Source organism: Salvelinus alpinus, chromosome 9 (genome assembly GCF_045679555.1).
Source record: "Salvelinus alpinus chromosome 9, SLU_Salpinus.1, whole genome shotgun sequence".
Taxonomy (NCBI): domain Eukaryota; kingdom Metazoa; phylum Chordata; class Actinopteri; order Salmoniformes; family Salmonidae; genus Salvelinus; species Salvelinus alpinus.
Window position 1 is genome coordinate 44,907,842 of NC_092094.1, and position 10,481 is coordinate 44,918,322.

General features: G+C 40.3%; 1 long non-coding RNA gene across 5 annotated transcripts in view; it reads right to left on the reverse strand.

Annotated features, from left to right (window-relative positions):
• LOC139530180 (uncharacterized) overlaps positions 1–7,537 on the reverse strand; it is a 66,304-nt gene extending 58,767 nt beyond the window's left edge. For 3 of the 5 annotated variants that reach the window (XR_011665970.1, XR_011665968.1, XR_011665972.1), the window contains exons 1-3: positions 7,125–7,537; positions 712–767; positions 275–465 (exon numbers count right to left, since the gene is read on the reverse strand). This is a non-coding gene — a long non-coding RNA (uncharacterized lncRNA). Of the gene's footprint in view, positions 1–274; positions 466–711; positions 768–990; positions 1,517–3,254; positions 3,442–7,124 lie in introns of those variants that run through there. The other 2 variants (XR_011665971.1, XR_011665969.1) reach the window with 2 other exon arrangements.
• Between the last annotated feature and the right edge of the window lie 2,944 nt (positions 7,538–10,481).

Here is a 10,481-nt window from a genome sequence, read left to right on the forward strand (position 1 = left end):
GTATCCCTTTCAGGTTCATAGGTCAAATCAGTGGTCATGGTTGTAATGAAAAAAAATAAAGGTGAAATCAGTTACTGACACAGACATTGTGGCATAGCAGCAAGATCAGAATGCTGTGAACCAAGAGGTTGTGAGTTCAAATCTTAGGAAAGGTCATGTTGAATAAAAATGACTGTATAACTAAACATATACAATGTACATAAGTTGAAAACTATGTATATTAAAAGCACTGTGTGTGTATCATTATAATACATTTATGTTTGCAGGGCATTACCTGTGAAAATCCACATGTGAAAAGTCATGTGAAACGTCAAGTGTTCCAAAAACACATGATTTCTCATGTGCAAAACATGTGGAAATGTCACGTGAAATCATATGATTTCCCACATGTGAAATCATGTGGTTTTTCCGCAAAGGCTCTGTCTGCTTGCAGCATCTGGTGGACACCTGCAACAATGCAAGTCACTGGAGAGAAAGAGAGAGAGAGAGAGAGAAAGAAAGAGAGGCTAATGTGTGTGGATATGGCTGGTTTTGATATGTGCATAGGAGGCAAGTTCCGAACTTCATTCAGAGGGAGCTGGTTTGGCCAGCTCAGTACTTCATTCAAAGAGAGAGAAAACTGGTTCTAGAGCCATCTGATGTTTAATATGAGGGCACATTATGAGACAGCACTGTGAATCTCTGTGAACATTCTTCTTATTAATCTTTTACCTGTATTGCTTCATTCAAGTCCATTTCATCTGGACTTCTTGCCACCCTCTGTAACACTGAAAAACAAAAACACACACATCGTGAAATACAGTATCTAACCACAGCACAAAGGTCTTTGAACACAACAGTCAACGCTAACAATCCATTGGACGTAATACAACGGCACAATGTGACAAGATATTTTCCCTTCATAACAAAGCACTATGCTCCATACTGCGGGCCAGTTCATTATGCAATAGCAAACCAAAGAAGCGCTTTCAAATGGTATCAGATACTCACGCGCTCTTTCATTTAACAGGGCTAACAGCTCCAAGTGAACCCGATCACAAAGGGAGAGACGCTCACTGACACCACAGCAATTAGGCCTACAGCTAATCTTACAGGGCACTTAGGACATCTTTAACAGCCGTCAGGGCACCAGGGTTGATGTGTCCTGGTCTCTCGTGGCCCGTGGGGCAGCAGGGTGGCTGTTTTATGGCCGTGAGGGTGCAGGGTTGATTGTTAACGCAGAGAAAGTGATCCCTGGAGTCAGGCCACTAAATCTGCTCCGTCCCTGTAACCATGGCAGCAGACAGGTAGTGTCTGGGTCACAGGGCAAACATTGCCAGCCTCGAGCGGTCTGCCGTTCGTTAATAAAACTCTAGCTCAGTGTGAACGAGGGCGCAGAAGCACACACACAAACAGACACAGCATGTGCACACACGCACACCCGTCTCGGGTGACTGGTGCCAGCTGACCTGAGGACAAATATTAATATACAGGGGAACAGGCTTCCATTAATCAACGACAGCTGATTCATAAGGTTAGATGCCCATTTGAGGTCATAGACTCTTTGTATTACTACATGTATATTCCATGTTTTACAACATGTACATATACAGCATGTGTTTGTCCCTGGTTCATTTGGGAAGATCCTGACAAGAAATAAGTGGAACGGTGTAATGGAACATTGGTTGACAACATGAAAGCTGTGATGCCAGACAATGACACAGCTACAGTTAAAAAATGACGTGTTATCTGGAAGTAATAGATCACATTATACAAAGCAAATAGGTTTTCATCAACTTTGCATGCTAAGTATTCTTCAGTGTGCTGGACTGAGCCGTGGTCTGTCTGTCTGCCCCACGAGAGACAGACATACGCCCGTGATTGTCTCTGCCCTTCTCTCCCTTCGCCTCGCCTCGCCACCACTCTGTCTTCAGTTGCTATGAGACAGGCCAGCTCAAGCCAAGGCCTCCAGAATTCATTATTAAAGGAACAAAAGCCAAAGCAGTGGACAAAGCCGTCCAGACCAACCCAAACCAGCTCCCACTTAACACACACATCACACTTCACTGTGCTCTCTGACTGACTGACTGACTAATATACAACTGGACAATTCAAGGCCTTACTTTTCTCCTTTTGAAAATAAATATGCCCAGTAATATACAGAGACACATCTCATAAATGACCACTATGAGAAGTCAATAGAGGGAGAATTCTGCACTTATTTCAATAACCTCTAAGAGGCCTCCTATGGATATCACTTTGTCTCTTGCTGCTTAGAAGCCAGCACCTTTTCAGCTCAGCTGGTTCTAAGATCAATTACTTCCTTATAACACAGTATAAATGACATGGCTGATTTAGGAAAAAGTACACCATGCAAAAGATCACCCAATTTCATTCATAATCCAGAGTCTGTTCCCTACGTGATATTACTCTAATAAAACTAACAAATGTAATAGTTTAGCTCTAACACAGCACAGTAAGACTGAACAGCAAATCTACCATTCTTTTTTACAAAATCACCTGTATTTCTGGCTTCTAGCCTCCTCACACAAGTTCTGTCTGGCGCCAAATGTCATTAAAAAAACACATTGTCTTTGCCCTGAACCAATCACATCTGAATCTGCATCCGTTTCTGTCCAAAGGAAGTGAGGCAAGCTAATGAAAACCCTCCCTCCTCCTCCAGGTCTCCAGACCTGCTCACTCACATGACAATCACTGTCTATGAAATGCCAGCAGAGAGGCAATCAGTCATTGTAATTAGTCTGCTTGCCATCCCTGTTGTGTCATAATTCAGACTGGGCTGGGAGGCTGAGAGGCTGGAAGGCTGGGAGGCTGGAAGGCTGGGAGGCTAGGGCTGGAGGCTGGCTGGGAGACACAGTGAGACACTAAAGACCCAGCCGTTGCTGACTGGGTCCACCACTGCCTCATCTAAACCCCAACACAGGCCACTCCCTCTCTCCCCTTTCTCTCTCTCTCCTTTCTTCAGACTTCTCCCTTGTCTCTTCTCCTCTCTCAGGGGGGGAGACAGCAAAATGATTTGTGTGGTGGGAGAGGGGACTGACTCCCTCTCCCTTTCTCTCCCTCCCTCCCTCCCTCCCTCCCTCCCTCCCTCCCTCCCTCCCTCCCTCACCCTTCTTACACTTTATTTTTCTTCTTCACTGCACTGCAGACATTTGTTTTCCAAACTGCTTGACTGATAAGTGCATGAGCAGCCGATAAACTCAAGGTTCTTTCTGAAATCAAAGGCAACATCTTTAGTGTGGAAATTCACTTACCATAAAGAAAGATCTGAACCAAAACCAACACCACGTATTAAACATGTAATGTCCATTTTACCAACATTTAAATCCTTTTAAAAAAGGGGTGTTCTTCAAACTGCCTCTTAAACGCAAACTGACTAATTCTCCCTGGGCGCTGGATGGATGCAGACTCGGAGAACCAGCTCAGTTCCCCTTGGAATTCAGAGATAAACAGGAAGCTATGGCAGCATTCTACTGAGATTTATTTTATTTGCTTAAAGGACGTGGTTTGCCTGCTGTATCTTTAAAGGACCTGAAGTTTTCTTGGCAGTAAAACGAAGAACTGTGAGTTCAGCCAAAATAGACAATAAAGCAGAATGGAGAAACATGCCAAATTGCTGGGGCAATTCAGTCCAGAGGCTCATTTTTCCAAAATGATTCACACTGGAAAGAAAAGCATTTCCCTGTCCTCAGATGAACTTAGTGTGCTCTCACTCCCCCCTCTCTCCCTTTCTCTCCCTCCCTCTCTCTCCCTCTCCTTCTCTCTGCCGGCTCATACAAGGAAACGTTGAGGGAGGGCGGGAGGGAGAGGGTGTATGCAGGCACACACACACACACACACACACACACACACACACACACACACACACACACACACACACACACACACACACACACACACACACACACACACACACACACACACACACACACACACACACACACACACACACACACACAGAGACAGAGGAAAGCCTTCACTGCAGATTATTTGCTCGCTGCAGAATTAGGTCATGCACATAAAGGCCTGAAACACAGACACACAGATAAACATGCACTACTTTGAAAGGCCATTTTCAAAGTCATCGGAAAATCACATGGAAACCCAGCAAGAAAAGCACACACAGTAAAAACCATGCCAACGTAACGCGAACGGCCATTTCTAAGCACCCAGTACTGTCAGTAAAGTAACTAGTCATACTGTATGTGCTGAGCTTGGACTTTTCACATGTATTTGACTTGGACATTACACAACACAGAGACAGATGACTTTAGGAAAGGAGAGTGGGCTACACAGAGGATGTGCCCCACCAGTCAGCTATGGTCAATAGTCTGAGTCTGGTCTACGGGTTAGTCTGGCAGAACACATCATTCACCAGCTCTCTCTCTCTCTCTCTCTCTCTCTCTGTCTGTCTGTCCCTGTTCTCCACTGAATGATGACAGTCAATAGTCAATTGTAGCAGGGTCAACGACCCCCAAAGCCGCATCACACTTGTCATTTCCTAGGTGAGCCAGGGCAGCAGCAGCAATGAAAATAGGTTGAATGTGACTTAGTGGAAATGATGTGACATGGCTGTGAAAGTTAAATACCAAAGCAGAAATACATATCTCAATATCTCACACAGCAAAAGTTATTTACATTAGTCAGCCATCAACTCAATGAAATTCAGTGACTGATAATTGTTTGGTAACACTTGTCTTGACTGGGAGTGTACAGCCTCAGTTGATGAGTGAGGTCAACGTTAATGAGAGCGCACTGCAATGCCGGCTAATACATGTCAAACCTCAGGAACTATCAATTGAAAATAAGAATCTGCCAGAGCTTTTCCCAAGCTAAATGAGGATCATGAGAAGAGTGCACGATGTATGTGTAAAAATTGACAGTTTAGATTAGATTGTTTCCCTTTGCGATTTGTGTGTGTTTGTTAATATTGCTATTATTATGTCTTCAGCAATATTCTCAGGACAGAAATCCCAATGCGGCTTCCCTCCCCTTCCCAACCTCGCCACGGCCTTGCTGGAAGGAGGTAACAGGGGAGAACAAGTCGTTCGTACACAGACCAGAAGTTTACTGTTACACTCCCCTATGTATTTATTTGGACAGCGAAGCTACAACTCTATACTCCAGCATTTTGGATTTGAGATCAAATGTTTTCTATGAGGCGACAGTACAGAATGTCACCTTTTCTTTAAGGGTGTTCTGTTTTCTTACGTATCTGTTTTACCATTTAGAAATAAATGCACTTCATGTTTCTAGGCCCTCCATTTGAAGGTGTCATAAGGATAATCATGAATGAATCATGAATGAATCGTGAATAATTATGAGTGAGAAAGTTACAGAGGCATAAATGTCCCCAAAACATGCTAACCTCTCACCATTCCCAATAACAGGGGAGGCTAGGGGGGATGTGACATTTATGCCTCCCTTCATTATTCTTGATTCATTCATGATTATCCGCAATAATAGTAGTATCCACATTAATGTATAAGTGTTCAGAAACATATTCTATTCTTATTTAGAATAAAAGTGACTCCAAAATGACAATACATTATTTACCATTCATTTTTATAGGGCACAAAATAATCTGAAACACAACCGAAACAAATTGCAAATGCATCCAAAAGGTTTGTAGTCACAAGCCTGATGTGGTCATTGCGTGCTAGGAATATGGGCCCAAATAGGTTCTATCGCGAGTGGCGCAACGATCTAAGGCACTGCATCTCAGTGCTAGAGGCGTCACTACAGACCCTAGTTCGATTCCAGCCTGTATCACAACTGTAAATAACAATTTGTTCTTAACTGACTTGCCTAGCAAAATAAAGGCAAAATAAAAAAATACTGACCTTTTGACTAAATTTAATACACTATAAGTGAATTCGTCACAAAACTTATGACACCTTCAAATGGTAAATGGTAAAACAGATATGTATGAAAATACCCTCAAATAAAAGGTGATATTCTGTATTGTCGCCTCATACAAAACATCCAAAATGGTGGAGTATAGAGCCATACTCCACTGTCCAAATAAATACGTAGGGGAGTGTATGTGTTAAGGCTTTCTTAGAAAGAGGTCTGGCTGTGTGATTGTAGGAAACATGCCATATATTTTAAGATTATTCCACATCTACCAATGCACACCTGGCCATATGTGACACTGTTATATGACACGTTTCTATCCCATCTTGAAGGCCCTCTCTAGTTTGACAAAGGTACACCAAGTATACCTGTACTGTATATCAAACCTGTATACTGTACTTCAGTCAGAGGAATGGTCAAGGCCAAGTTGCAGGCTCTTCTAGCGTTGTATTTTGTCATATGAGCTTCATTCAATGAACTACTAAGTACATGTAATAAACACATAATTACAGTAGCCTTGAACATTCTAAATGCACGCCTCAAACTTTTGAGCACACAGCATACAGCTACCTCAGGATATTGTGTTTGGTTACACAACATATACTGTACTACTGACTGTTTACAACATGAACTACCAGAGAAGGAACAGCAGAGAAGGAACAGAGAAGGAACAGAGAAGGAACAGCATGAAGATTTCCAATGTTGCCATATTCTTTTCCTATAGGCCTAATATACTAAGGAAATTAGTCAGGGAAACACAAAAATGTATTGTAAACAATTATAAGCTACATTAACTGCCTATTTTTCAATACAAATGGCTAAAATTGTAAACAGTCAGAAGCATGGACAGTCAGAATCATGGACACTAATATTGAAGCAAGACATCAACAACTAAAGAATCACAGTCCAATGCATAATATTAAAGTATAGGCTATTTTCGACAAGAGGCTATTCTCATAATGTAATACATTATAATAGGCTGGCCTACATTACAATATAACTGACTTGCCTAGTTAAATAAAGGCTAAATAAAAAAAGAACATTATTTTAAATAAGGAGAGAACGCTATTCCACCTCAATCATATTTAAACCTTTAGTTTCAGCACCAAAGATCTAGGCCTACATATTGCAACACTGTATTTCCTACATTTACAACACTGTATTTAAAAAACCATATACATAAAACAATGTATAAACCTTAGGCTATGTCAATAGCAAACATGCAAAAGTATATCAGTGTCCAATGGCAAGGGAAACACAAAACCTACCATTTGTCCGTTGTTGTTTTCAGGTCTCCCATCTGACTTCCATATGTAAAAGGACCTGAATTAAAACCCAATAAAACATTTCAAGCACACCATTTTACTTGTAGTTTTGCTTTGTGTGATTTTTCGCGCGTGTAGAGCACTGTACAGAAAGGAAACCGACGCCGACGATATAGAACCTTTGAAGAGGACGGGGTTTTAATCCCGGGGAAAGCTTCTCATCTGTTTTTGCCATCCCGATTCGTGTTCACTAGCGTGATAGCCACGAGCTGTGCATCATGCACCGGCTAGCAAAACGGAACCATAGGCTGAAACTGCGGTAGTCACTGCACACAGTCACACATAATAATAAAAAGTAACGTTTGAACATCACTAGGCGACCAATGGAGAGGTGTGATAGCCTATCTGAGCATGATCATGTCCGGCTCTCGGGAATGAAAAGGACAGTTATGTATTACACATGTTGATCCATAGAAATAGAGTAGGCTGACAGAAACCCCCAGTAGACAAACGTTGACGTCAGGTGCATTTTATGTGCTGAATGAAAGGTGAAAATAGTTTTCTGTATGTCGAAAATACATGTTTATACGTCTTTTACGGAAGTCGAAAATACGTATTTTCAGGACATTGAAATAAGATGCATTTAAGGTGCTGAATGAAAGGTGAAAATACGTGTTTCCCGGATGTTGAAAATACGTAATTTACAGACGTTGAAAATATGTATTTTTCAGTCATTGATTGTATGGCCAAATTTCAACTGCTATACATTCTTAATGACGTAAGCATTGTATCACACGTTGTTCAAGCCTCTTAATATAGGAAAGAAGAACTGTAGATTACAGTGTAGTATATAATTTATAACATGCACATCCAGCTTTATCAAAAGCTTTAAAACTAGCAGCAACTATGTTTAAAGGAGTCCAACCAACCGCTTTAACCAACAAACCACTTTAATCACAATAAAATTCTCAGAAATGGTTACAGATTTTTTTACTTGCTATGACTGTGATACATTTTGTTTATCTATCTTAGCTGAATGCACTGACTCGGCATAGAGCGTCTGCTGAATGACCAAAATGTAAATGTTAAAACAAACACTTGTAAAGCATGCTGGGTATTAGTTTAATGAGCTCCACCCCCAAACAAGTACACATTTGGTGGTAAGGACTAGATCCAAAGCTCACAAGTTTGAACATCACAGTACAGTACAGCACGGTTTAATGCGTTAGAGCACAGTAGAGCACTGTATGGTAAAAGACAGTAGCGTTGTATTCATAAGAGTTCAGTAGAGTAAAGTACAGTACAGTGAAGTACAGTATAGTTTAATTCAGTAGAGTACAGTACAGTTTAGTTCAGTATAGTATATTTGAGTAAGGTAGGGTACAATACAGTACACTATACTTTATTTTATTTTTCTACTTTTACTTCACTACATACCTAAAGAAAATAATGTACTCTTTACTCCATATATTTTCCCTAGCACCCAAAAGTACTTGTTACATTTTGAATGCTTAGCAGGACAGGAAAATTATCCTATTCACACACTTATCAAGAGAACATCCCCAGTCATCCCCTGCCTCTGATCTGGCAGACTCACTAAACACGTGCTTCATTTGTAAATGATGTCGGAGTGTTGGAGCATACCTCTAGCTATCTGTAAATAGATCAAAACAAGAAAATGGTGCTGTCTGGTTTGCTTAATATAAGGAATTTTAATTGATTTATACGTGTATGAAACATTTTGTGATATTATATATTCTGAAATGGGAAAAAATGGGAAATAAGAATTACCCCCCAAGTCCAGGAACGTTTACAAACCGAACAAGCATTATTGGAATGATGAATTAAGGTATCTATGGTCAGTAATGCACAAGGCTGAGTACTTATTTTTACAGTGTAAAGATAGGAATACAAGAGTGTAGGAAGGAGTTTAAGAAAAAAAAAAGACTGTGCCTTTTGAAACTGAGATATCAGAGAGGGCAGTTATTACACCTTGAGGAGATACAGACAATAAATCCGCAACAGTTTTGGAGCCAAATAAACAAGTTAGGACCAAAACGACATTCCAATGGAAGTCAGGGAAGAGCAGGGGGGGGGCTGAACTCTGATATTACACAGGTACTTAAGGAGTGGGAGAAGGGGTTTGCTAGTTTGTTCTTAGGTAATGAAAATGTGACATATTTTGAGGAAGAATTTTATATAGACTTATGTTCCCTAAGAACTAAAATGGAAAATACAACGTTAGAACCCTCTTATATATGTAACCAGTACTAAAATGAGGAGCTGTCTGTGGCAGAAGTTAAGAAGGTGATTGATGCTGCAGAAAATGGGAAAGCGTTTGGCATTGATGAACTGCCTAATGAGGTTTAAAAATCCCCTAAATTAATTGACGTCCCATATGATTTGCTCCAAATGTGTTTTGAGTATAGTATACAGCCATCCACTTGGTATAAGTCTATAATGAATCCCATTCCCAAATCTTCAAAAAATGACTAGAGAGTGCCACTGAACTATACATTTATAAATTATATTCATCCATCCTCAACAATAGGCTAGTTACATTTTTGGAGGACCAAAACATTCTGGTGGAAGAACAAAATGTTTTTCATAAATCCAGAGCCTGTATAGATCATATCTTCTCGGTCTGTACAATAATCAGAAATAGATTACATGAAGAGAAGCCTACTTTTGCATGTTTCATTGATTTCCAGAAAGTTTTTGATTTTGTAAATAGGGATCTTTTAGCCTATATTTTGTTAAGGACAGGGTTTGATGGGAAATTTTATCAAGCAATCCACTCTTTACAAAGTACCAATTGCTTGTGTGCGTGTTAATGAATATTATACAGATTGGTTTCCCACGCCCTCGGGTGTAAAACAAGGAGACGCATTATCACAGACTCTGTTGGCTTTGTTTGTTAATAATGACTTGGCAAAATAAAGTAAATAGTTAAATATTGGAGTAAGATATGATGATGAAATGCTAAGTATCCTTTTACATGCTGATGATATTATTTTGACGGCAGAAACTGAACAAGACCTGCAGAACATGTTATTATGTGCTGTCAGTTGGTGTAAAAGATGGAGACTCACGATCAACCAGACTAAAACACGGATAATGCATTTTAGAAAAGCAGCTACTAAGAGAAGTGTTTTTCAGTTTTGTTTTGGTGAAGACATTCTTGAGTTTACTAGCATTTATAAATATTTGGGTCTTTCTATTGATTAACATATTACCTTTCTATATGGAACATCTGCCCTGGCTGACTCAGCAAGTAGAGCTCTTGGGGTAGTTATAGGAGAAACAAAAACACTCAAAGATACTGGTTACGCTACATATTCCAGACAGTATCAGACATGC